Source organism: Cydia strobilella, chromosome 2 (genome assembly GCF_947568885.1).
Source record: "Cydia strobilella chromosome 2, ilCydStro3.1, whole genome shotgun sequence".
Lineage (NCBI taxonomy): Eukaryota > Metazoa > Arthropoda > Insecta > Lepidoptera > Tortricidae > Cydia > Cydia strobilella.
Window position 1 is genome coordinate 14,969,685 of NC_086042.1, and position 27,566 is coordinate 14,997,250.

Below are 27,566 nucleotides of genomic sequence, written 5' to 3' on the forward strand. Positions count from 1 at the left end.
AGTACTAGAACGTAATCTTTGGAATACAGCCAGAAATGCGGGTTCAGTGAGCTTCCTCCATATTTTACGATACGATACCGTAACCAAGAGTTATGTCAAACAATAGCACTGTATACGTTTTGTATTGTCTTATCTAATCACCGTCTGAGATTTGTTTATTCGTGAGGTACAGGAAACAGAAAGGACGACAATCTCTTATGGCAGAACTATTGCAAAAGTGACTAGCTTTTAGCTGTAAATAATAGTTCCTAATCTCTCCGGTGGCGCTAGTTAGGCTCTGGGACATGAGTATAACATGAAACATATAAGGCAACAAATAACCCGACCAAATTACGTAGGTTGTTTTTGGTAGTATTTCGGTGTATGGTGGCGCCGCCTAATTACTGTTTTTTGATGGACACTTTTCGTACATATAGAATTGGCTCTTTTATATAGTCTCCATGCTCATACCTATTGAATGTCTTTCAAGGTTCCGTAATGGGATGGCGGCTGCCAAACTTTGCTACTAGGTGGCGCCACTAGAGTTTGTGACATGACATTAGTTTGGCCCCACATTTTTTCGTTGAATAAAAAAAAAGATTAGTTTGGGCTGTGGCGTCGCTTGACAGAAAATAAACAAAACACGTTTTATTTAGATCGTAATAAATAAATAAATAAATAAATAAAATAAAAATGTTATTTATTTAGGTATCAACCCATTACATTAAGAATAATTATTATATTAATCTAATTTATACATTCTAATAATATATTAACCTGAAATAAACAGTAAATTAATAATTTTAAATGTTGATATTGTACATTTTCCTTGATATTTTAAGCATAATATTTTCGAGTGAAAACAGTACATAGCCAAATATTATACTTAACCTTTCTATGAGGTCTTTTTTAGGGTTCCGTACCCAAAGGGTAAAAACGGGACCCTATTACTAAGACTCCGCTGTCCGTCTGTCTGTCTGCCACCAGGCCGTATCTCATGAACCGTGATAGCTAGACAGTTGAAATTTTCACAGATGATGTATTTATGTTGCCGCTATAACAACAAATACTAAAAAGTACGGAACCCTCCTCCCGACTCGCACTTGGCCGGTTTTTTCCCTTTTACGGATGCCTCGCGTTCCCGTAAAAGTGCTTTTAACTGTGTTACAGTCAGACGGCCATATTTTCATGAGGATCCATTTTATCGCGTTAAACAAACGATTATTACGTACATGAAAATAACCTACATGCTCCTGTCAAAACAAAACTTTTTTATTTGAATGGCTTTGAAACTTTATCCGACAGTTTCTTGGCCTCAGATACGAAGTTTAATACTTATATAGAGAGTGTAATTATGAAGTTTTATTAAACATTGGTATATTAAATACTACAAATATTTCTTTTCAGTTATAAATTTCATACAACGAGTTGGTCGAGTTGTCTCAAACTCTAGTGGCGCCATCTACAATTAGCTTTCAGCCGCCTTCCCCATTTAAAAGGAAAAAAACGAAACCTTAATAGGAACACATGTGCGTTTGTCAGTTTGACACAACCAATTTGCACCGCAACTAAATTGCTGGACCGATTGTATTGAAATTTGGTACACATATATACAAGGTGTAACAAAAATAGTGGGGATCCGTTTATATTCGGTATAAAAAAATTGTCAAAAATATATATATTCTATTTTTTTCCGATATAGAATCTTCTTCTATATCGGAAATCTGCACTGGATCTTCAGGACGCTAAGGCATATTGTACCAGGTAGAGCACTAACAACCCCGTATAAACAACGGAATATATTACCAGAAATTTACACATCCCTTGTGCAATCCGTCTTGGTGTACTGTATACCTGTCTGGGGTGGGGCGGCTAAAACGCGACTCATTAACCTAGAAAGAGCTCAGCGTGCACTCTTAAAAACAATGTATTTTAAAAAGATCCGTTTCCCCACAGAATCATTATACCATCTAAGCGACCTATTATCAATAAGGAAACTATATATTTTACAAATGACCTTAAAAAAACATAAAACCCTTTCTTACAGTGCCGACTATGACTCCAGAAGGACAATAAAAAACGTTGCTAATATAACTAAAACTAAAACCAAGTTTGCGCGCTCACAATACAATGTGAAGTCTAGTCACATGTACAACAAAGTCAATAGGTGCCTAAACATTTACCCAAAACTTTACTACGATTGCAAATCAACAATTACAAAATGGTTAAAATCAAAAAGCTACGAGGAAATAGAAGACTTACAAAAATAAAATACAAAATACTATATGTTACTAGAGATTCACACATCAACTTACTAAATACATACATACATACGCACACAAACGCTTACACACACACACACACACACACACACAGAATTACTGGCTCCTTTACTCCTTTTTTTAATTCCCCTAATTCCTTTTTTATTACTGCATGTCTAACAACCCAGTTATTCACTTAGTTCTTTAAACAAATGTTATATATAAAACTTTAATTGTATGCATGTTTATATTACTTAAACTAGTACTTAAAAAAATGTTTCGTGTAACAATCTGTTAATTAAGGAAGAGCGGTGTTGCCCAACACAGGCAAATTTTGCTTACCGGGCAGCACTATCACCTACTTATAGACACCTGTATATTTAACGAAAATAAATAATTTTAATTTTATTTTTTTTTAATTTAATTTTAACTATACCAAATATGCCATAAAACGAACAATAGGGCGAAATGCGCTCCCCGCATGGAAGAACGCCTTAGAAATATATTTAAGAAAATTATATGAATAGGTATATTTATTGTTGGGCACATCGAGGTCTTGTGCCGGTTCTGCCGTCCTTGGTCATAAAGCTTTTGAGAAAAAAAATACTAGGTATATATAAGTACTACAACAAAGGACCTTTTTTAGGTATTCTGGACTGACAGTAACTGGATACTTACAAATCATACAATTCGATGACGCATCCCTTAAAATATTAAGCATAATCAAATCCAATATAATATATAGTATTAGGCATCTTCAAATATTTAAGATACCTATAATTACTTATATTTTGTAGTTGCTTTACTATTTGCTTTACTATTGCTATTCAGGATCCATGTAATAACATTTGAAATTTACTATAAACTACTTAACGTGCCAATGAAATTGTCATGTGAATTTTATTATATTGTGCAACATGGGGCGTGTGCGTGGGGCATGTAAGCTAAATATTGCAACCGAGAGTATAGTTAAATCGCGACGGCATGCCGGAGCGATTTATAGACTCGAGTTTGCAATATTATTAGGCCCCGAGTACACACAATGTTTTTCATCACACTTGCGATACAAAAATGAAGTATAAAGACAACAAACTGTTAATTATAATACTAGAAACTTCATAACTCCCTAGGGAAAACGCTTTTACTATAGTTCCCGCTAAGCCTGCGTGCAATTTCACATTTACTGAGCGAGTGTGATGAAAATGTACTTTTTGTTTACAAACTACATCATCCCGAACCCTTATCCAGGCATTATACGCCATATATGTCAATGGAATTTCAATACTAGCAGCGGGAGCGATTTAAAGGTAGATTGGACTTACGGGAAATGTGTATCTTCTTCAAATGAATCACCAGAACATGTAAACTCCATATTTATAACGCCACTTGATATAACGATTCACTCCCTATAACGTCGACATTTGTTGGCTATAGTTGCTTTACTTTAATATTAATTTCTCTCTATTTAACGAAAACTCTCTATAGCGTCAAAAAACGTCCGGTCCCATTGGAACAATATTTGGATTTTATGGGAAAACTTTCAAAATAGTAATTTCAATTTTATGGGTTCATAAAATGATTCCAAAGCACAGACTACCTAACAGATAAAACCACGTAGTTTGTTATTTGGTACCGAGTTATTTATTATCTAGTTTAGTTTAGTTTACAGATCACGACCTACGTAATTTCTTTGATCGACGGAGATCAGGATAATCGTGCTGAAACTCGAATCAGAAAGCAGGATCACAGGATGAATGTATGAAGGGGTTAGTGTGAAACTAAATTTAAAACAGAGTCAGGAAATGCGACTCCTGATAAACCATTAGAAGTACCACCTATCTACCCTCTACCTACCTACCCACTGAATAAGATTGATTTGCCCTTTATTGTTCAAATTCCATTGATCAGCAATCTCATTTCAAGGGTCTATCATATAACCTGTCACTGAGTATAATTACCTAAGAATAACAGGAACTCTCGTGAAGGATAATTACCCTTTAATTAAAGCCTCAAACAACGCTTCACCTTGAAAGGTTATTTACAATCTGGCAGGAGGTAAGCACATGATGGACGAACGTCGCATTCTTTCATATTAGATTTATTTATTTTACATTGAATTACATTTTTCCATCAAATTATTCCTACAAAGGGATAACTTTCAGGGATATATGATATATTTTCTAAAAATGCCAAAACTTTAATAAATAACATATTATAAAATCGGAACACCTCTCCTTGGCTTATGAGAATGTTTGGTAAACAATTAAAATTGATTATTAATGATACTTTACGGTGATATAGTACAGCACAACGGTACATTTTTTTAAGTAACTTCTATAATTTTATACATTCTATCTAAAAGCCTTGCCGAAAAAAACCAAGAAATAATAATTTTAAACACTAGTATAGTAAAAAGGCCTCCTATTTAATTTACATTATATTGTATAACTGTAGTTGCAACATTTATACATATAAACTACATAGGAGCACTTTTTACTTTTAGAGAGAGATATAATATATTATCTCGTTATTGTAACAAGAACATAATTCTTATTATATACGCAACTCTATATACATTTATATTAAGTATCAAATTTCATTCGTAAACTAAAATGTATTTATAAATCAACATTGCTAGTACATATTAATTTCTTAAATACAAATACGTCGGCTTAATTTGTTATTTATTATATGCATTTCAAGTATTGCAGTAACCTTAATATTATCTGGTGTTAAATGTACCTACTCTAATATTCGTAGCTAAATAACGTTGCAAATTAAATGCTTGTAGTAGGTACGGTCGCCATCAGATATATCGGAGCGGCCGAGATGTTCACAATATCTGAACACGCACTCTAACGCCTTGACAATAGAGGCGTGTTCAGATATTTGTGAGCGCCTTGACCGCTCCGATATATCTGATGGCGACTGTACCTAATTTAACATTAGAATTTCCTAATACCTACGGCTAATACTGCAACCCATAACAGTCCTACAGTTAAATTTAAGTTCCGGAGGCCAATTCGAACGTACATATTGATATCAAAAACATTTCGTTTTGTTATCATTCGCCCTTGCGTCTCGCTCGCGTCAATATACCTATTTATGAACAAAAAAAAGTTATTGACAAAATGGCATCATGTAAATATTGAAATGTGCGTTCGAATTTGCCTCCGGTCCCCTGTATCACCCGAAATATCTTGCTTGATGAGTAATTAATAAGGTAGGATTTAATCAACGTAATGACGTTGTAACGAAGTTGTGAGCAGGGACCGGCCCGCTATCCCTTATCGGGGTTTTATAAGGGTATTGCATAAGGCTTAACTCACCATACCCTTTGCCAGACGAAACCCTTTGTTTTGGTTTTAAAAACCCTTATATAAAGCTACCACATTTGAGTAATCGGTAGCCCAAATACCCTTACAAAACCCTTATCATCCGCTCACCAACACCTTGCATATTGCTTATAAGGGTTAGCCTTATAAAGGGCTTCCCTTTTAGCATATAAGCGTGCTAATTTAAGTCGTCTACCTTGTTCATAAAGCACACATTACTTCGAATCCGAGCGATCGTCGGCGGCGATGGCGGCGTTCTTTGACTAGGCAAGTATTTTCTTTCCTTTTCATACACTACCGTAGATATATACTAATCCTGTCTCTTTCACGCAAAGGGAAACCTTTATAAAAAGCGCTCAAAGATAAGGGTAACCCTTATTAAGAGCTAGCCTTATTATTGGTTAGCTTTTCGGTAAGGGTTAGTCAAAGGTAAGGGTATGAATGGGCTTGCAGCTCAAAAGGGAAAGTCTTTCAATGTGTTAGCCGTGTTTAAGTGTCGCCCATTGAAAGGGTTTTATCGCGGAAAGGGTTGTCCGGTCCCTGGTTGTGAGCAGGGACCGGCCCGCTATCCCTTATCGGGGTTTTATAAGGGTATTGCATAAGGCTTAACTCACCATACCCTTTGCCAGACAAAACCCTTTGTTTTGCTTTTAAAAACCCTTATATAAAGCTACCACATTTGAGTAATCGGTAGCCCAAATACCCTTACAAAACCCTTATCATCCGCTCACCAACACCTTGCATATTGCTTATAAGGGTTAGCCTTATAAAGGGCTTCCCTTTTAGCATATAAGCGTGCTAATTTATGTCCTCTACCTTGTTCATAAAGCACACATTACTTCGAATCTGAGCGATCGTCGGCGGCGACTGCGGCGTTCTTTGACTAGGCACGTATTTTCTTTCCTTTTCATACACTACCGTAGATATCGTCGCTGCGCGTACAAAAGTCGCCATGTGTTTTTAACCTACTTTACAGGAGACACAAAAAACTGTTTATTTCGATAATTATTGGACATAAATGAATCAATATTTTTGTGACAAAAGTATTTGCACTTTAACATACATTAAGGAATTACATGAAAAAATATTTCAGTTTTAATAATATGAAAAAAAAAAACTTTTTCATAAATATGTCACATAGCGCGTTTTGTTTGGGTCATAAATAACCTCTAAGTGTCTTACCATTACATGGTTAGATTTAATTGTTAAGGACCCTATACATTTTTTGTTCTTTATCGTCACATGGCTATTTAATAATATGATGTGAGCGTTCAATAAAACAGAAAAAAATGCTATGTAAGTCAATATAATTAAATTTTATTCGTGAATTAATAATCTACGTACTTTTTTATTATAACTATTACTTTATGATCAATTTGTTTCAGTCAATATCTTTGAACTAAATATGTTTACCTAGGTAACTCATTTAAATTGGTTTGATAATTATTTGCCAGCCCAATAAGTAATCAAATAATATACATATATACGAAGCAAGGAGAAAAACGATAAAAAACTATTTTTTCTAGTTTTGTAATCAAAATGTTGCCTTTAAAATCTTGAAATGTAAAAAGTCTCATCTCTTTAAGGACTCTCTTCTTCCTGCCCTTATCCCACGTTATGTGGGGTCGGCACAACAAGTTTTTCTCTTCCATTCTCCTCTATCTTTGGTCACCTCAGCACTCACTCCTTTCTTTCTCACAATCCATCCATCGTTTTTTGGGTCTACCATCCGCTCTCCGTCCATCAGCATTCATCCCTAATATTGTTTTGCCTATGTGACATTCATCTTTCCTCGTTACATGCCCATACCACGGCGCGAACCTATATACTACTCCTCATATACTTATTCAACAGTCAAATATCAGATGACAGTCTTATAATGGACTGTCATTGGTTTTCTCCTGCATTGCTTTATTAAGTAAGTAATCACAGTGAAGTTAGGTTGTTTTCATGATTCAAGTTGTCAAAAAATGGGTGATAATTAGAGGCTCTGGTACTCGCCGATGCGCACAGGGAGAGGGTCAGGTGCAGGGCCCTAAATGAATTCCCTGCACCCGATGAACTGCCGAGGACGCGTCAACAAGGGCACGAACGGATGCAGCTAGAAGCGAAAGCTAGAAGAACAAGAAGGACTTTCGCTATGGATCTCATACCATAGAGGCACACTGCAGTCAAGAATGCAATCGTTGGGCCGTAGAGTGTCGCACCATGACGGCGGCTCTTGGATTAGGGAACGTTTCGCTGCGCAACGTATTAATGACTATGTTGGGCAGCGAAAGGAAATGGAACGCAGTTGCCTTCTTCTGCTACACCGTCATTTCAAGGAAGGAGGCCGCGGAAACGGAGCGTGAGAGTAGGAGCTGAAGACGCGCACCCGAACCGGCGCAGACGGCGGTGAAGAAGATGAGCACAATTTGCTGTCCGCCTAAACCCCTAGCAGGGCCAGCGGGCTGTGGGGGTCCGCACTACACGGCGCTACACGATTGGCAGTGGGTCAAGCGTCAATGACTCTCCTTTCCAGCGGTGTGGGTACTCCGGAGTAAGATAAGCCAGGGCCGCTGGAAGGAGTAGAATCTCAGGCATCCCGCACCTCCTTGAAAACGGTCAGAAGGGTGAGCGCCGGAGTGGCTTTTAGTGGGTATATCTCCTTTTCTCCTCTTACTAGGTTCTATGGTTGCAGGAGGGTGTCCCACATATCCAAATGCCTCCCCAAGCCGGAGGGCCTTTGTCAACAAAAAAAAAAGATTATTAAGGAATTTCAAAAAAGTTGAGTTTTAAATAATTTCCGAAATAAACCTGCAATCAATTAAAAGTCGGGCTTTTGAAAATATAGGCAAAAAATATTAAGGTCAACTCTTCTTCCTCGCGTTATCCAGGCACTTTGCCACGGTTCATGGGACCCTGGGGTCTGCTTGACAACAGAACTAATCCCTAGTTTTTACGAAAGCGACTGCCATCTGACCTTCCAACCCAGAGGGGAAACTAGGCCTTATTGGGATTAGTCCGGTTTCCTCACTATGTTTTCCTTCACCGAAAAGCGACTGGTAAATATCAAATGATATTTCGTACATAAGTTCCGAAAAACTCATTGGTACGAGCGTGGGTTTGAACCCGCGACCCGCGACCTCCGGATTGAAAGTCGCACGCTCTTACAGCTAGGCCACTAGCGCTTCACATGAAGTAATCATGTTTAGTAGGGACCTGTATACAACTTGAGGGTAGATAATAGTTTAATATACGGTAGATTCGATTGTTATAAGAAAATCCCGCTATGTATAGTAAAACGCACAGTCTAAAAACATAACATCGACTGCAACTAGTATAAAAATATAGCTATGTGCGAGAAACTACATATTGGGAGCAAGCGCATCTAATCATTTTTAAATAAACTTGTAGAAAATATCGCTATGTGTCAAGCATCACATAGCGAGCACACGTCTGTAATTGCTGTTCAAATAAGCTAATGTAGTTATGTGATTTATTCCAGTTAGCGATTATAGGAAGAGCATTCATTGTATGGGCGTCACATACCTACATTTGATAAATCCTTAAATATTGAAATAAGCGCCACGCTGTTTTTGGAGCATATGCGTATAGAAATAAGGTTCAAAATGGCATCAAAACCGAAAAATCGTAAAAAATCACATAGCGACTTTTGTACGCGCAGCACTAGTATATATTATATACTAATCCTGTCTCTTTCACGCAAAGGGAAACCTTTATAAAAAGCGCTTTAAGATAAGGGTAACCCTTATTAAGAGCTAGCCTTATTTTTGGCTAGCTTTTCGGTAAGGGTTAGTCAAAGGTAAGGGTATGAACGGGTTTGCAGTTCAAAAGGGAAAGTCTTTCAATGTGTTAGCCGTGTTTAGGTGTCGCCCATTGAAAGGGTTTTATCGCGGAAAGGGTTGTCCGGTCCCTGGTTGTGAGACCCAACTGATGGCCTGTGATTTCAAGTTGGGAACTAAGCATATGTGCCATTCTCAACCAAAAGGGTACCTATTGTCGGTTGTCAATAAGGCGCTATTTCCATATAGCTTCAATTTGAAATCAACCTTATCGACTAGCGACAATGAGGTACCTTTTGGTTGAAAACGTCACATATTCTGCCTTTTTTTGTTTAATAATCTATTTCTTTGTTTGTTCTATTTTGTGTAATTTAGCAGTATCCGAAAAGGTCTATGATACAATACCTGTTTAGTTATTAAAATTATATCACTGAAAGATAGAAATATGAAAAATAACTAATGAAAGAACACAATTTTCTAGTAACGTAACAGTTGACATCATCCAAGGCTGTCTAATTTTGTGCATCCAGTCATTTCTTCGTATTGTAGTTGTTGTTCTCATATGGTGGCGATAAAACTGAGTCAATAAAGGCAATAAAATAAATCTAGCAAGGTTTGACTTAGATCCATATTTCATGTTCATTTCATGTTGTATTTTATTTCATGTTTTTCATGTTCTTTTAATGTATGTCTATTGTCTGTGTGTGTTTACGAATAAAGTATTCTATTCTATTCTATATTTTGCTACCATACTGGCCACCAAATTGACTAAATCAGATGACGACAGCAGCAGCATTACGGTTATTGGCATTATATACTGCTGCAGCATGCAGTGATGACGTGCTGTTAAGTTCCTTGATATATTTCATTGCTGTTGCAATGTTCAATTAATCAATATTTTTTTCAAGAAATTGAAGTGACATCGCCCGCGTTACTACCGAAAGGACTCCTCCTTCCCGTAGTAAGAGTTAGTTAACGCAGGCAATTCAAACATATTAAATAAATGTTATTTGATCTCATTTTGACAATATTCGCCTATTCATTTTGCTCGCACTCCCATATTGTTGCAAGCGGGATAGATATGCTGCGAGTATTTAAATATGTAATTGCTGAATTTGCCGATGCTGTAAGTATATTATATAGGTGACCATAAATTTAACTGTAGAAGATACGATAAAATTTTAATTACTATCGCGTTTTATTATCTCAATTGAGGATCGATGCTATCAGCAAAAATATAATTAATTTAAATTCGTGAAATAGGAATGAAATTCAATATTTTTAATGGTTAAAATGGAATAAAGATATAACTATTCTAATGTTATTTTCGCTTAAAGTGTCTGACTCGCAACTGTAACTCAATGACATAATAAACTAATACATAATATGATTAAATTACGTACCTATCACTCCTATCAGGTTCTTTAAAATGAGATTTGTACAAAGAAATTTACTTTTATTTATTACATGTGTAGTCCTTACCTTAGTCAGTATCTTTATGTCACAAAAAGTCGTATAGTAAGAATATTGTTGTCACATACATACATAGTAAAAATTGAAATCCTCTTTTTCAAATGTATCTATATTTGTTCGCAGATACATACGAGCACACATAGGTGATTGTACAAGTAAGTACACAAATAAAAACCCTTTCTGGTAGCCTGATTTATTCTCTTTTGTATTTTATTTTGGACTCGATTACCTTATCCACGGGTTGGGTTTATTTCGTGGGCAGACGTGAACTTCGTCCAACAGAATACAAACCTGAATTAATTCCTTTTTTACATTATAGACATCAAAGAAAATAAATCCTTTTTAGGAAAAGCTGCCAGGCGGATAATTCATTTGCATTCCTGGCATCTTTCTTACATTGTTCTTTTCGGGAATTGCGGTTCTTGGTTAACACTTTTTTGATGAAAACGTAAACGTAAAAAAATAAAAATGTCGTTTTGACGTCAGACTAATGACAAAATTGAGTAATGCCATATAAATCTTTGCGCCTCAGCTTCTTTTTAAATGATTGGTAATCCTAATCATATTACTTTTAAGTGATTACTTGTAGAATTGATATAATATTAGGTAGGTACGTACGGTATCTATAAACAATTTTTTTTAGGTGTGTAGTAGTAGGTACTATGCTTAACATGGTTAAATTATTTGTCAAAGAGGTTACCTACCTGACGTGGTTATATCATATTATGTAAATACCTGTAGCTTAGAGCTGGTTGCAACCAGTATGTGAATTTTCGCACGTTGTTATACCTAAGGTGTAAGAAGCTTATATTAAGCTTTTAATTCTCGACGTTGTATAATAGCGACACGCAATGTTAATAAGAACGAAAACACACAGTACCTATAATTTAAAAAAAATGGATAGTGTTATTTTTTTTCTTTAAAGGACTGACACGGTTGTTTCTAGTTCTCATACTAATTTAACCATACAAATTGCTCTGACGTCTTTAAATAGTAAACGATTGAATGACATCAGCGCAATATATTATGGTTATGTTTGCTCGATAGAAAATGAAGTAAGTACCTAGAATATTTTCCAAATCGACCTTGGCCTACCACACCTTAATTTCGATATTGACGCAGAAAACTTTGTAGGTGGTGACCCGTTTACCCTTATAAGCAGGACATTTTTCGAATTTTGTTACTAAGGCCTGAGCATTAAACATATAATACTTAAATCGATTTTGCAAGATTACCTGGCAGTCTAGCATAAGTTGCGTTCTTGCGCGCGAGTCCATGCTTGAAGTCGCGCTAGATATATGGAGTCGCGCGCGAGAACGCAACTCATGCTGGCAGGTCTGAGATAGTTGCGCTATCATCATTGCCGTTACATGAGTGACGCGATAGGTGATAAAAGTGAAACCATCATAATATATCCGTTTCCACCTAAAACTGTAGGTCTAGGTATAAATACCTTAGTGCAAACGGTGTACTTTGTTATTTCATTTTATAAAAAAATATTTATATACAAGTTACGTAAATACAACATTGTTACATCGATCGTATTTATATGATCCGTAAGCCCTTAATATTTTTACGGCGTCATCGACGATTATCCCATCACGGCGATCCCAGAAGGAGGGTAATGAGTTTTATGATAGTTTTTCTAGGACGCCCCTTTATACTCATATCGGTACAATGTAAACATTCAGTTTTATGTTTCCTTCTGGTTATAAATAATAGAGATTGAGGTTTCCTTATAGCGGTATTCGCTATCGATGTCGAAAGGTATACGAGCTTGGCGGAAATTTATGGGAATCACTAACGATTGGGAAGCCATCGTGGTGAGTTCTAAGAGTCGTAAATTCGTCAACACGATAAGTGCCATTGTAAAGATAAGTACAGACATTTGGTATGTGTGTCTTATTACAATATTCCAAAGTCAAAATATTCTTTATTCAAATAGGCCTAGCAAGTACTTTTAAATTGTCAATTAGTTTTACAAATATTACCTTAATCTAAATATCAGAGCAATTTATTGAAGCAGTTATTATTGTTCTATTAACATTGAATTATTATAGATATGTCAAACTTAATAAGAAGAAAAACAAAAGGATCGTCAAACACCAAAATTGAATAAAAATATAAAAAACCGGGCAAGTGCGAGTCGGACTCGCGCACCGAGGGTTCCGTATTTTTTAGTATTTGTTGTTATAGCGGCAACAGTAATACATCATCTGTGAAAATTTCAACTGTCTATCTATCACGGTTCATGAGATACAGCCTGGTGACAGACAGACGGACAGAAGGACAGCGGAGTCTTAGTAATAGGGTCCTGTTTTACCCTATGGGTACGGAACCCTAAAAAATACTAGTCTAGAAATTATGCTTAATAATTATGCTTAATGATACGGAACCCTGAAAAATACTAGTCTAGAAATTATGCTTAATGAAACGCTTAATGAAATGCTACGCTTCCTACGCTTAATGAAACTTAAAACTATGTGCAAGTTTTCTAGGATCATAATTCATAAAGCTTTTTATAATCTGCCTATTGAGGCACACATTGATAGTTAATTAACCCACACTAAATCGATGTTTGTTTGGTTCCGCAGAAATTCTAATTCCGTTTTCCAAATGTAATGCGTTATTTTTTGACACCTCTCTACACAACCCGCGTGCACCCGTCGTGCTATTGAGCCATTATTTGTGGTACTTTAATCTACGCAGACATTCAAGAACCAACCCCACATGATTGTCAGGTTGATTGACGTAAAAAATCCCTAAACAGATTTATATTTTTATGGTAGCTTTTAAATCGCGTCAGCTATGAGAAAAGACGTCGTTACTTCAGGAATATTTTGGTGAAGCCTTAAAGAAGACAAATGGGTGTCTCATTACCGTCCCCTTTCCTTTGTGGTTATATGAAATTCTGCGCGTGACGCGTCAAGAAACCATATAAGTTCTTTCAATCTGCGTTGAGGGTGTACCTATTCTTGTTTAGATCACGATAGCGCAAAATGGTATTAACGTAACTGTATGTTATTCCAGTTGTAAAATATAAAGCATCAAAAGGTTGGTATTAAATTATCTATAGAAAAAAATAAGGTTTTATTTCAATAAAGTTATACGGATTCAAATTATTAGGGTGTAGATAGGTATATAGGTTGTGCTAGAAACCACAACAAATTAGAAGCAGCTATAACTTTTAATCGTCCATCAGGACACAGGCAGGCGTCGGCCTCGCGACCTAAGTGCGCCCATGGAGCTCGCAAAAAGTATAACCTATGTTAAAAATAAGTACTAAACAATACAGTTTAGTAAGATATAAAATAAATAGAGACAGAATCATTAGTGTTTGTACTTGTTATAAAGTTCTGTTAACGTACAAGCGGAAACGGGAAACTTTAAATAGATTCTAACATGAGCTGCACTTTATTTGAAACTCTTCATATGTTCAACCTTTTTTGGCTTAAAGAAACTATATATACTCGAGAGAAAACCGAACAAACTGTGTTTAATGGAATGCAGCAAGAAATGTGCGAAGTATAATTTTAAATCGGAAAACATATAAGTATAGAAATGTGTTAGAATTTATAAGTATCTTTTTTAACATTGAAAATGTTTATCAGATCATTTTCGTGGGAGAGTGTCATTCGGCTATATTTCCAAAAGTTACAAAGATATACGAAAGGCAGTGGTATTAAAAGATGCAGGAACTTGCATGCTGGGCAACGTAGGGTAATAAATTTTCGATTGGTAACTTTTTTTGGAAAAATTGAAATGGTGAAATAAAAAGACAAAATTTCCTGTTTTTTCGCACAGAAAGTAGAATTCTGAAAACAAAAACCGACATCAAAAAAAATAAAAAAAAGCTTCCGAGGCAGATATATTGTCTATTGTTTGGAATAAGATATTTTGGAATCAGTTGAAAACCGTGGCAGGTGCCCTTATCATTAAATGATTATCAGATTAGTTACCCCGAAGAGATTCGGCTATATTTCCGAAAGTTACAGATTGACGAAAGACATTGATTTCAAAAGATGCAGCAGCTTACTCGTACCAAATTTTTGCATATTTTTTTTAGAATATCGAAAATGGTAAAAAAAAGGACTAAATTATCCGTAAGTATTTTCGGACAGTTGAGTCGAGGCGAGTCTAGGGTCCAGGGTCCAGGGTCTTGGGTCTAGGGTCCAGGGTCTAGGGTCCATGGTCTTGGGTCCAGGGTCTAGAATCCAGGGTCTAGGATCCAGGGTCTAGGGTCCAGGGTCTAGGGTTACGACCTAGGCTCTATAAAAAAAATGAACTTCGATTTCAATAAACGAGCATAGGGCTGAAGTAGATATTATACTAAGTACGATTTATTTTTGATGTTCGTTTTCAATGTCATCCGATAGTTGCGAGTAGTGCGAAATCTGTATTTTTTTCTTTAAAGGACTTATATCATCCAACTCACTAAACAAAAATAACATTTACAAACGAATAAAAACATGTGTCACTGTATCCACACTGGTGTGTGTGGATTTTCATGGGGTTTTCACCTATCAATAGCTATGATCATTGAGGAAGGTTTAGATGTATAATTTGTTGTTTTGTGTAACCCATGCGAAGCCGGGGCGGGTCGCTTGTTTAAAACGTAATTATGAGTGTAAATTCATCACTTATATGTATTTTCTTTGTTAAAATCCTTTAACCTTCTACAAATCGCTGTGCTGTTAAAGCGATTTGCCCTTGATGTCTGCTTCTGTTCGGAATTTACGACATGTCTGTCAGCTATTGAGGAAATTGGGACGCAGACGTCTAACAGTCTAGCATGCAGTGGATTAATTGTGTCATTGACCCATTTGGCAGACTCAAATACGTAATCATCGTAGAAAAATGCTCTTCGTTTGTTTTGAAGTTTTTTTATAAAATACTTCACAGGATCTCTCAAGAGATGAGTCTCACGGGCCGCGCAAATAGTAATGTTTTGCTTTTAACGAAATTCAGTAATGGAGGATAGTTAGTTAAAAAATACGCCAGGTTTATCATTTAAATGGAAATTGGCATTAAATTTATTTCTTTCGCAGCGGGAAAATTATGCTTGGGAAATTATCTTAATTTTCACTGAGACAGGAGACAGTTTAATGATTTTAGTATATCAAGGATAATACAATCAATTAAAGTTATTTACTTATACATAGCTATATTATATACGCAATATCTGACAGGTGGACATTTAATCAATCAATCAATATATTTTATTTCAGACTAATGTCCATATTGTTAGTGTACATTCCCTTAAGCCTATGTTAGTTAAACCTATACTAACTTATAATAACCTATAAACTAAGCCTCTGGATCCCTTATGTACATTGTCCCAATGTTTCCAGAAGGCGCAAGCAGGCGACTCTAACACTAGGCGCACGAGGCTGTTGGAACTGTCTCGCACGCGACGCATTAGGGAGGCAGTTCTTTTGCGTATTATCGCACCGAAGCAGTCCGTACGCGCCTCCGCGAACATACCTGACGCGCTGCAAAAACGAGGCAGTCCCAACAGCATCCTGAACCCATTGTTGTACTAGACGCGCAAGGCTTTTTTAGTATAATTTGTCCACAGGCTGCACGTATAAAAGGTCTGACAAAATGCCTTAAATAGCGTTATTTTGACATTCCCGTTACACCGCGCAAACCTGCGAGACAACATATTACAACGCACCGCCAATGCCCTGCGCTCCCTCTCTATATTGACGTCGTCCTGAAGATTATCGGTCACCCAGTGTCCGAGATACTTAAAGCGCGTCACCCTTTTAAGAGCAGCACCACACAAGCTGACAGGTGGTAGTTCGTCAAAAGCCTTGTTACCTGCTTTAAAGACTAACAGCTCGCTCTTACTTGTGTTGTACCTCAGACCATGAGCGACCGCATAATCTTCACATACCTTAAGTTTCACTAGCGCACTGATTGATGGACACAGCAGCACCATATCATCGGCGTAGCTAATGTCACCGTGGTGCCACCTACCGAACATCCGATATTCGAGCTGCTGAGTCCAGCAATCAGCTCATCCATGTTCAGATTGAATAAGCGCGGTGAGGTGAGTCCACCCTGCCTCACCCCGCACTCCAACCTGTACACTTCCGAGTGCGCGCCCGCCCATCTCACCTGGTTGGTTTGATGCCCGTACCAATACCGAAACAGGTTAATCACCTCCCTCGGAGTGCTCGTGTCGTTTTCCATCTTATCCCATAGTATGTCATACGAAACCGTATCGAACGCCTTCGACAGATCCAAAAAGCAGGCAAAAACGGGTGTTTTCCCTTCAATATAGTACTTAACGGTATGCTTGAAACAAAGAATGGCACTCTCTGTAGATAGACCCGGTTTAAAACCAAACTGCGCGTCTTGCGTTTTAATGTGCTTCGCCAGTAAGTTATCAAGCAGACCGTCAAGCACCTTGGCCACCGTGGTTGCCAGTGATATTGGCCTATAATTGGAACTATCGGAGGCGTTCCCAGTTTTGTTTTTTTGATATTGGGACAGCTATCGTTTTCATAAGATCCTCCGGAAGATGACAATGGCTGATACACAGGTTAAATAACAGTTTGAGCACTCGAGGTAAGTGTACCCCCGCATGTACCAGGTGCTCTATACTGAGTCCGTCATGCCCCGGGGACTTCCCTCTGGTCATGGACTTAATGATGTGATCAACCTCCTTTAAAGAGAACCTTACTTGTACATCGGTGTGACGACCATCAGTAGAGAACACCTGATCCGCCCGTTCAGGGACCTGCTTTGCAGTCTTGAAGGAAGCTTTGAACAAATTAGCGATGTCGACCGGTTCACAGAGGCCGTCAACCGCCCCGGGGACACCTGTTCTGGGATTCAACTTATTTGTGTGCTTCCAGAACTTTGCAAAGTCTTTGGCTTGGTGGTGAGTGGCTAATAATTATGTCCATTTTAATTTGAGTCTGATTGTCTTGATTTAAATCGCATCCTTTTGATTTACATATGCCATCATCATAGAGATGTATATAGAGCATAGAAATTAACATTTTGATAAATGTTCTTGTTATTTATACCTAAATTAATCATCCTCCTTGCGTTTTTTCGGCATGTTTGGAAAGTCTGGCTGGGGTCCACTCGGCAACCTTATCCCAAAAAACTAAACAGGCGCTACGAAAGTACCTAACTGGCATTTTATCTTCCAACCCATAGGGGAAACTTGACTTAATTGGCCATATTGGCATAGGTCCGGGTTTCTTTCCTTCACCGCAAAGCAATTGGTACTTACCTAAATATGAAACTATACATAACACAATTCGTACATAAGCTGAAATTAAAAGTTAGGTATGCAAAATATATCGTGTGATAATATATCAACTTTTTGTCAATTTTGGGAACAAATCAAATTATTTTTCAACACACTTGCTCAAAACGACGTTTTTATTCCACCGATTTTTGGCTCATAATCCTAGATATTAAACACGCGTGCTCTTTCAGTGTATTATTCCACTCGTGCTTTTTCATTATATTATTCCACTGAGTTAAGAAGGTAACTGATTGCTAGGGAGCCTTCTTTAATTGGTCGGACTGGCGGGCACCGGCGCGCCGCGCGCCCGACCGCCTGCGCGGTGCGCGGCCCGGCCGGCCCGCCCGCCGCGCCGCCCGCAGCCGGGGCGAGGGGCGGCCGGCAGTATGACAGATGCAACACACAATACTAACTGTTTTAACTATTAAATTTTGATTAATATGAGTATCTTTTTTTTCTCGCAAGTGTGTTGAAAAACGTCGTATGAAACGCGTGTGCATTGGTCATTACACACATCGGCTTTCTTATTGCGCGCTCGCTTACAGCTCGCGCGCACAATATCGCCTCGTGTGTAGTGACCAACTTAGCACACTTGTATCATAATGTACTATTATAAAATATTTTGATTTGTGTTGTTTTTTTTATCTAGTTTTATTCGAATAATTTTAATGTAGATCATTTTGAAGTTACTTAAGAAACTGCGAAAATTATGATACATATCGTATCGCTGTGACTGTAACATCTTGTAGGTAAGCATTGTTCGAATACGGCCGTAGGTAAGTAATATTGGCTTAGAAATATTTTGAAATGACGACACTTTTGAAGCCAACGGTCGAGCGGGCAATTATTGTTATTATTAAACGACTTCTTCAGATTGCAATCTTGGCTTGAGATGGTCAATAGCTTGTGTAATATCTGTTTATCTTGTCTATGAAGCTTTTCGGAATGAAATGTTAGCGACATGTCACAGATCAATAATAGGACCCTTTTATATATATAGAAAACAATTTGGAGCTGGAAAATGTCCGATAATACTTTATTATTAATTCATTATTTACTATTGTCTTCTCTTTCATTTTTTTTTTACAATTTATTGTAAGTATTATACGGAAATCTGTTTAGTAATCGGCAAAATTATTTGCTTTGCCATTATTTATAATAAAGGTTGTCCCGGAAGTAAAGAGACAACTTTCAGTCTTACTGGCTGAAATTATTATTAAAACTTTTATTAAGTTTTAGTGTCGTTGCATCTACGATTTCGTTATCTGTCATTTAAAGTGCCACTTGCTAATAGGAAATCCCAAATGCCTTTTTTTTACGAGTCTCATACATAAAAGGATATAGTAAAACACTTTCTTCAAGTAAAAGCTAGACAAACTGTATATATACAATAAAAAGACTTTATGAAGAAACGGGTGAGATTAGTTTTAAGAAGATTCCGGTTAGAAATAGGACAATCACGGTACCTCAAAATATTAACAGAGTTAAATCTATTTTTGATAAGACTCCTTTAACGTCCGTCAGAGTGGCAGCGGATAAATTAAAAGTATCAAAGGCGTCTGTCGCCAGAATGAAAAAAGAACGATCTAGGTTTAAAACCATATGTGCAACAAACTGATTCTAGATATGAGAAGGACCAAGAGGAGCATGCCAAAAGAGGTAACCAATAAATTTATAAAAGTTAGCTGAAAAAAATACTCAACGATTTATTGACGATTGAACTTATGTTCCGGCGAATCCCAGTGATGCTTATGGAGGAAACTTTTCCGTACAACCATTCATTAACTTCCATTCAGTCGTATAGATGTGACTTAGGACCAAAAACTTGTACCAAAAGCGTTGTTTTTTAGGAAATACTTTGTATGGCAAAAGGAGTGGCTGCAAAATCGGGAACATATGACAGGCCGCGAAAAATCTAAGAAAAAAAAAATCAGTTGTCGTAGGAGCAAATTCGGTATGAATCTAATAGCTTAATTAACTTTGTGACTACTTTCAACCAAAATCATTACTTTTAATGTTTACCTAAATTTCATATTTTGAAATGTCTCTTTACTTCCGGGACGCCCCATTAGACGAACTGTTTCAAGAAACCTGTCTTTTTTTATTTCGGCGCAATTGCAGAAACTTCCGTTTTATGACTTAAATGTGTGTTGTGGCGGAAGGATATTTGCCAATCGGTGTCGATAATCGAGTGTGATAGTCCGCGGTTAGTGTGTATTAAGGTGACCATCGGTGGTCGGCAGTTATTAATTATGAGTGTATATATGCCTGTAGATATAAATGAGAACTTACTGGAATTTACACAGTGTCTTGGAGAAATTTGTGCCATAGTGGAGACAGCGGACGTAGAATCTGTGATAATTTTGGGTGACTTTAATGCACATCCTAGCGAGAACTTTGGTAAGGAACTTTTTAATTTTTGTTTAGAGAACGGTTTATCGTGTGCTGATATTGTTAAGTTAGGTTTACACTCTGATAGTTACACTTATCTTAGTGAGGCCCACGGGTCTAGACGTTGGTTAGATCATTGTTTAGTATCAGAGTTAGTGTTGAAATCTGTTGTGAATATCAAAATAAATAATGATGTATTTTGGTCCGATCATTTTCTGATGGAGTTGGAAATTAACATAAACATAGTGAGATGTAAAGTAAGTTTGAGTAATAGACCGCGAAATTATGTAATATGGGGTGAGAGGAGTTCAGAACAGGTGGGTGAGTATCACGACGCCTGTAACAACAGGTTGCGTGATATCGACCTTCCTGAGGAGCTCAGAGAGTGTTGTGACAGGACCTGTGACAATGTGGGACATCATGTGGTTATAAACCAACTGTATAATAGAATAGTAGGTATTTTAGTTGAGGCGTCTGTATTGAGCTCTAAAAAGTCTGTAAAGCGGAAAGGAGGATATATTACAGGATGGAACAAACATGTGAGTGCGGTGCATAGGGAGGCAAGACTGAAATTTCTGGAGTGGGTAGCTAGTGGTAAACCTAGGTCTGGAAGTATATACGATGACATGTGTGACAGTAGACGCAGGTTTAAGTGTAGGTTAAAATGGTGCCAAACCCACCAGGACCAAATTAAAATGGATGTGTTGGCCTCCCATCGCGCAAAGGGTGATTTTAGGTCCTTCTGGAAGCACACTAATTCCCTTAATGTAAGACCGAGTTTGCCAGTTAGTGTAAATGGATGTAATGAGCCAGCGGAGATAGCACGGTTATTTAAAGATAAATTCAAGGTGGAATCACCTCTGGGTTCCACAGTACAGTCATGCAATCCTGAGTTCGGTGCTGAGTTCACCGTGTTCACATGTAAGGAAGTGTCTGAGGTGATCCGTCACATGACGCGAGGAAAGTCACCGGGGCACGATGGGCTCAGTATTGAGCATCTGCAGGCCGCTGGAGTACACTTACCCAGAGTGCTAACAATGCTGTTTTCGCTGTGTATTTCTCATGCATATTTGCCCGAAGAAATGTTGAGAACAATTGTCGTGCCGATAATTAAAAATAAAACCGGGGACCTGTTAGACGCAGGTAACTATAGGCCCATCTCATTGGCTACAATAACAGCTAAAGTACTTGATGGTGTGCTGGACTTGCGACTTGGTAGATATCTAAAGTTACATGATGGGCAGTTTGGTTTTAGAGCAGGATTATCTACTGAGGCCGCCATTTTAAGCCTAAAGCACACCGTCAAGTATTACACAGAGAGGAACACGCCTGTATATGCGTGCTTCCTCGACTTGTCTAAAGCCTTTGACATGGTGTCATATGGTGTCCTGTGGGATAAACTAGCTTCAAACAGGGTCCCACGTGAAATAATAGATATTTTTAAATATTGGTACGGCAACCAGACCAATACGGTTAGATGGGGGGTAGCACAGTCGGAAGCATATAGGTTGGAATGCGGAGTGAGGCAGGGGGGCTTAACCTCACCGAAGCTTTTCAACTTATATGTTAACGGACTGATAGAGGAGCTCAGCAGAATGCCGGTGGGGTGTTATGTCGACGGCGTTAGCGTGAACAACATAAGCTACGCCGACGATATGGTGCTGCTGTCCCCCTCTGTCAGTGCACTCAGGAAAATGCTGAGTGTCTGTGAGGCCTACGCCGAAACTCACGGTCTTGTATACAACTCCAAAAAGAGCGAAGTCTTAGTCTTCAGGTCAAAGAAAATGAACCCTAAGCATGTGCCTTCTATAGCTTTGAATGGTAATGATCTACGAAGGGTGTCACAGTTTAAATATCTCGGGCACTATCTGACAGAAGACCTCAAAGACGATCTCGATTTGGAGAGGGAACGAAGAGCATTAGCGGTCAGAAGCAATATGTTGGCTCGTAGGTTTACCCGTTGTTCAAAACAAGTTAAAATCACCCTTTTTAAGGCTTTCTGCCAAGTATTTTACACGGGTAGCCTATGGGTCAACTACACGCTGAAAGCCTATAATGCTCTCCGTATCCAGTATAATGATGCCTTCAGAATCCTGTTGAGGTTGCCACGGTTCTGTAGCGCGTCAGGAATGTTTGCCGAGGCGCGTACCGACGACTTTTATGCGATCAGGCGAAAGCGGGTCGCATCTATCCTAAATCGCATCCGACGCAGCGACAACGGGATACTGAAGGTCATCGCCGATAGACCTGATAGTTCCATCCTGTGTGCATGGGTCAAAACCATTAAGTAGACATATATCGACATTTGTTATGCGTGTATCTGTTGCTCTTTTGACATGAAATCATTATTTATATGAATTTAAATTAAGAGAAAATGGTAAATTTTTGACATTCTAATTATTATTCTAGTCTATATTATTTTGAATCTGACATATTAATTATTTAAATTTATTGGATTTTGATTTTATTGTTAAAAGTTTTGTTTTTATTTTTAATGTATTTACTAACACATAGGTATAACGATGGTACTAACAATATTGTATGGAATTTTAAATGTTCTGAAATAAAGATATTTTATTTTATTTTTTTATTTTTTATTTTTTAAATAAAAACTAACAGGGCACAAGGACGGACAGATAGAGATATATTATGAAACTATTGATCAGTGTTGGGCAAAAAGTAATTTAATTACTAATTAACAATTGCAATTACAATTAGTAATAGAAATTAAAAAAAAATTACATGACATTGTAAAAAGTAATTACGCATTCAATTAACAATTGCAATTGTAAAATGTAACGGTTAAATTATTTTTTAATTACATTTTGAAATTAAAATTTGTAAATTACTTTACTCAATTACGATTACTTTTATTGAATGCATGTTTTCGATTATCTTTATTTCTAAAATCAGATGAAAATCTTGAATGAGCTTTAAATTTGAATAAGTGAAGAAAGATTTTGGTAGCAAAAGGGGCCGTTCTTGGGACTGGGACTTTTTCGAACGTAACACCAACTTTTTATTACTTCATTATGTAAGAACTGTTAAAATAAGTATATTTTGTTATGTACTTACTAAATTTAAGTAACAGAGGCAAGATAGGTGCGACGATGAGCGAAGCGAGGAGGAGTCTTAGGTTGACCGCGATCAAGAACAGACATGTTACTGTACCTACTATTGTCAGTTACAACCTCGCCTATTCCTATAATTATTGATCGTAGAGAAAAATGTTACATGACAAAATATACTTAATTTGACATTTCTTACACGACAAAATAATAAAAATTTGGTGTTATGTTGTCACAAAAAAATGACACTAAAAAAAAGTCCCAAGAGCGGGCCCCCTTTGCTATACTCTAACCGAACGTTAGTCTTCTAGCAGCAATAAAATATGTAATACTCTTTAAATGATTATTTTATGCTATAAGACAAGATATAATATTGAACTACATATATTCTTATGGTGGTCGGAACTTACGCCATAAACGCCATTATTAGCGGCGCCCCAATACTTATGCGGTGCTATGCAACGTAAGCGCCGACCGCCATAAGATACCTTTCGAAGTGGTTTGTCACATTTTACCCTCTAAAGGGACGATTCCCGGGATAAAAAATGTTATAGCGTTATTCAGGGTATAATGGAATAAAAAAATAGTTTTTTCTAATAATTACTCCAAGTAAATTTGTTCATCTTTGCAAATTAATAAAAAGGTTAACGAAAAACAATTAAGCAATTTAATTACCAATTAATGTAATTGCAATTGCAAATTACACAGCAAATTGCATTACATGTAATTCAATTTCCATGTAATTAAATTGCAAACAATTACCACACATCGATAGATATAATATGTCACCATTTTCGATATAATAGGAGCATCAATAGAGAGTAGCTGCCGTCCGTACCCTGCTACGTTCAAATTAGATCATGCCTGTACGGCCACCATCATCAGTTTGGCACTGACATAAACGCCATCGAGAACGTGGTTTACTTTCTATGCTTCTCGCCTGCACTAATATGCGAGTACGAGCTAGATGCGTAGAATAGTACATTACTACAGAGCCTGGGAAGTAAGGGGTTGCCGGCCGAATGCATATATACGGCCGAACGTAGACCGTAGTGAGGCCGGATAGTTATGAGGCCGACAACCCCTTTCCACGCCGATGTATGTATAGTGCTTTTCTCAAACATGCAATGAAATAAATAAAGAAATCTCCACGAAATTAAAGTTTTATTTCTAAAGAAACTAAAAGTAAACGAGGCACAAAATATAACTATCACCTTTACGTATCTTTATCACACGTGTCGTATATTTTACACATGTAGTTTATTAATTTATTACACAAATTTTCAAGATATATTTATGTATCTTTGATTTTCTCGCCTTGCATCCGTCTGACTGTAGTTTTAGCCACATATCTAAGATTACATAGTTTTTTATGTTGATATTATGCTTGACATACATCTTTGCCTTAAACATGAAATAAAATTCCGTTTTTCAAGACATGCGTCGCTTAATGACATAATCCGTCGATCTCTTGCCACCATCAATGTACCCGCTCTTCTTGAGCCGACTGGCATTATCAGAGATGATGGCAAGAGGCCCGATGGGATGTCCTTGGTTCCTTGGAGCTTGGGACGGATGTTGGATGCTACCTGCGTAGACACACTGGCACCGTCCCACCTCCAACGGACTAATGTAAAAGCGGGCGGAGCGGCGGAAAGCGCCGAAATTTTAAAACGTAATAAATATAAGAGCCTCGGTAGAGAGTATCATTTCGTTCCATTTGGAGTTGAAACTCTAGGTCCATGGGGTCCCAGCGCGCATAAGTTGTTTGCAGAAATCGCGAAGCGTCTGGTTGACGTAACTGGTGACCGAAGAGCTGGCGGCTTTCTCGCACAACGTATCAGCATTGCGATACAGCGGGGAAATGCCGCCAGCATCCTTGGTACAATGTCTCAAGGGCCTATTTTAGATTTAAGCTAGTTATTAATTTCGTTTACTTAGTACCACTGTATATATCTTGTATGTAAATATAATTAACATTTCGTCGAAACTCATATTAAATAACACAATCAACAACGCACAATAAATACAATGAAATAAAATTACAGAATGAAAAATGTTCAACTTTACCTCCAAAACGATACAGTAGACATTTTTACCGCTAATATTTAAATGAAATATTTTAAATCTGTATTTGTAATTATAGTTTGTCAAAGGACTGTCTTATTTCAAACATAGACAGAGAGAATCATACTATCTTTATCTTACACTAGTACTAGCACCCGAAAGAAAAGGATGAGTATAGTTTTTTTTGTTCTTATTTACTGCCAATTTGGTTTGACCAACTATACATTTTTGAGCTAGAGCTCGTAAGCACGTAAAGTACGTGAGTTTGCGTACCGTAAAGCCACCCAACTAGACTCCAAAAGCTCCCAACTATGATCCAAAATTAACTCTAATATCAGTTATCGTTCAGGCGTGACAATTATTTGAATGTCGAGTTCTATGGTAAAATGTTTTTTATATGGCAGTTATGATGATGGGATCCATGGGGAATCGAGGGAACTCCTCAAATGTTAAAGCCTGCTATCAGAGAAGTCAAGTGGGTTAGGTTAGCCCTTCAAGTGGCGCCAGCGAAAACGCGAAAAGTAGTCAAGTGGCGCCGCGGATTCGCGCAAAAGCAGTCACGTGGCGGGGCCCCGATGGGTGGTCATTTGGTCAGCGCAGATTAAAAGAATTTTACAAAATCGTCGATTTAAACTTTTCTGTTTCAAAGTTTATATTACATCACATATCGTTAGAATCAGCGTTAAATAGGTTATTTGAACATAGCAATTAAATGATTATAATGTTTATAGTTAAATTTGGCCAGACCTAATCAAAATCCGGAAGAATGACAGTTTTCCATTTTCTTTATTAAAAATAACTAACACCATAAAACAGATTGATGGTTGGAGGTAATTGCTATTTAATTATAAAAGTAAGATTTTTATTTTTATCATTAAATTATTAAAAGGGACCTAACTTACAATTTATTTTACAAAACAACCTTAAAAAGGTTGTCAGATCAAGACTGAACTCTGACTAGGCGGTCGCTCCCGTATGAATCAAATGGTCCACACCAATTTTTATACAAAGTGTTTTTGCGTTTCTTACGGTATGTTATCCTCGTCTAACTCGCTACCTAATTTTGGGCGCAAGAAGAGCGTAACTATACTTAAATGCGTTCAATTTCACCTCTAAATACGGCAACACCTCTTTAGCCACTCACTGGTGGCCGACAGTTTACTGGTTTACGCATCGACCCGTGAGTAGTGGGCCGCCAGTTTACTGCTTTTCGTTCCGTCCATTCACGGGTTGACCGCCACTTGAAGGATTAGGTTAGAACTGTGACCCTTACAGAAACGAAATGCTACCAGAAAAAGTTGACGAAATGGATTAATTATATATCCGGTGATCAATTAAATACCAGCCAATAATTTATATGGCATTTTAAACTGTTTTGAGATGTCGGTTTTTTTTCTATTAAAGATTATTATTACAATTATTACACAACAATTTAAGCAGACTTTTGGAACACGCTTTTGTCATTCATGTCTTAGCCGTCAATATTTTTTCATTCCATTTACCTCGTAAGGCGGCGTTTCGGGTACTTTATCTGATTAATTGACCCATAAACCAAACGGAGCCAATTCTTAACCGAAAGACTGTCTATTAGTCAAACCATAACGCCTTTAATTTCGGTATTTACCTACGATAAGTCTAATATCACAAACGTCTGATTTTTCTTTATTTCTCGTGTGAATTGGGTTGACATTTTCAACAATGGCAAAGTTTTAATTGGAGATCATACGTAAAGCGAGCGTGCTTGTTCATTAAACGGCGAATTAATTACAACCGCAAAATTTAATTTTCAGATGCTCATTTTAGCTATACCTATATAGATAAAGTAATTGTCTTGTTTGTTTATTCAAATTTGGCTATGACACCAGATGATTAGTTTTATCAAAAGCCGAAAATTATTTTATGATTCTGATTGAAATATTTCATTCGATTGACTAACT

General features: G+C 37.3%; 1 protein-coding gene and 1 long non-coding RNA gene across 3 annotated transcripts in view; one reads left to right on the forward strand and one right to left on the reverse strand.

Annotated features, from left to right (window-relative positions):
- The window catches only part of LOC134752328 (angiotensin-converting enzyme-like protein Ace3), a 187,258-nt gene that overhangs the window by 103,963 nt on the left and 55,729 nt on the right, over positions 1 to 27,566 (forward strand). Inside the window, exon 2 of one of the 2 annotated variants that reach the window (XM_063688003.1) lies at positions 10,957 to 10,988. The exons of the other annotated variant lie outside the window; for it this stretch is intronic. The gene's annotated coding sequence lies outside the window, so the exon portion shown is untranslated. The remainder of the gene's footprint in view (positions 1 to 10,956; positions 10,989 to 27,566) is intronic. 2 annotated transcript variants of the gene reach the window in all.
- LOC134752722 (uncharacterized) overlaps positions 1 to 27,566 on the reverse strand; it is a 107,998-nt gene that overhangs the window by 35,838 nt on the left and 44,594 nt on the right. The gene's annotated exons all lie outside the window — the stretch shown is intronic.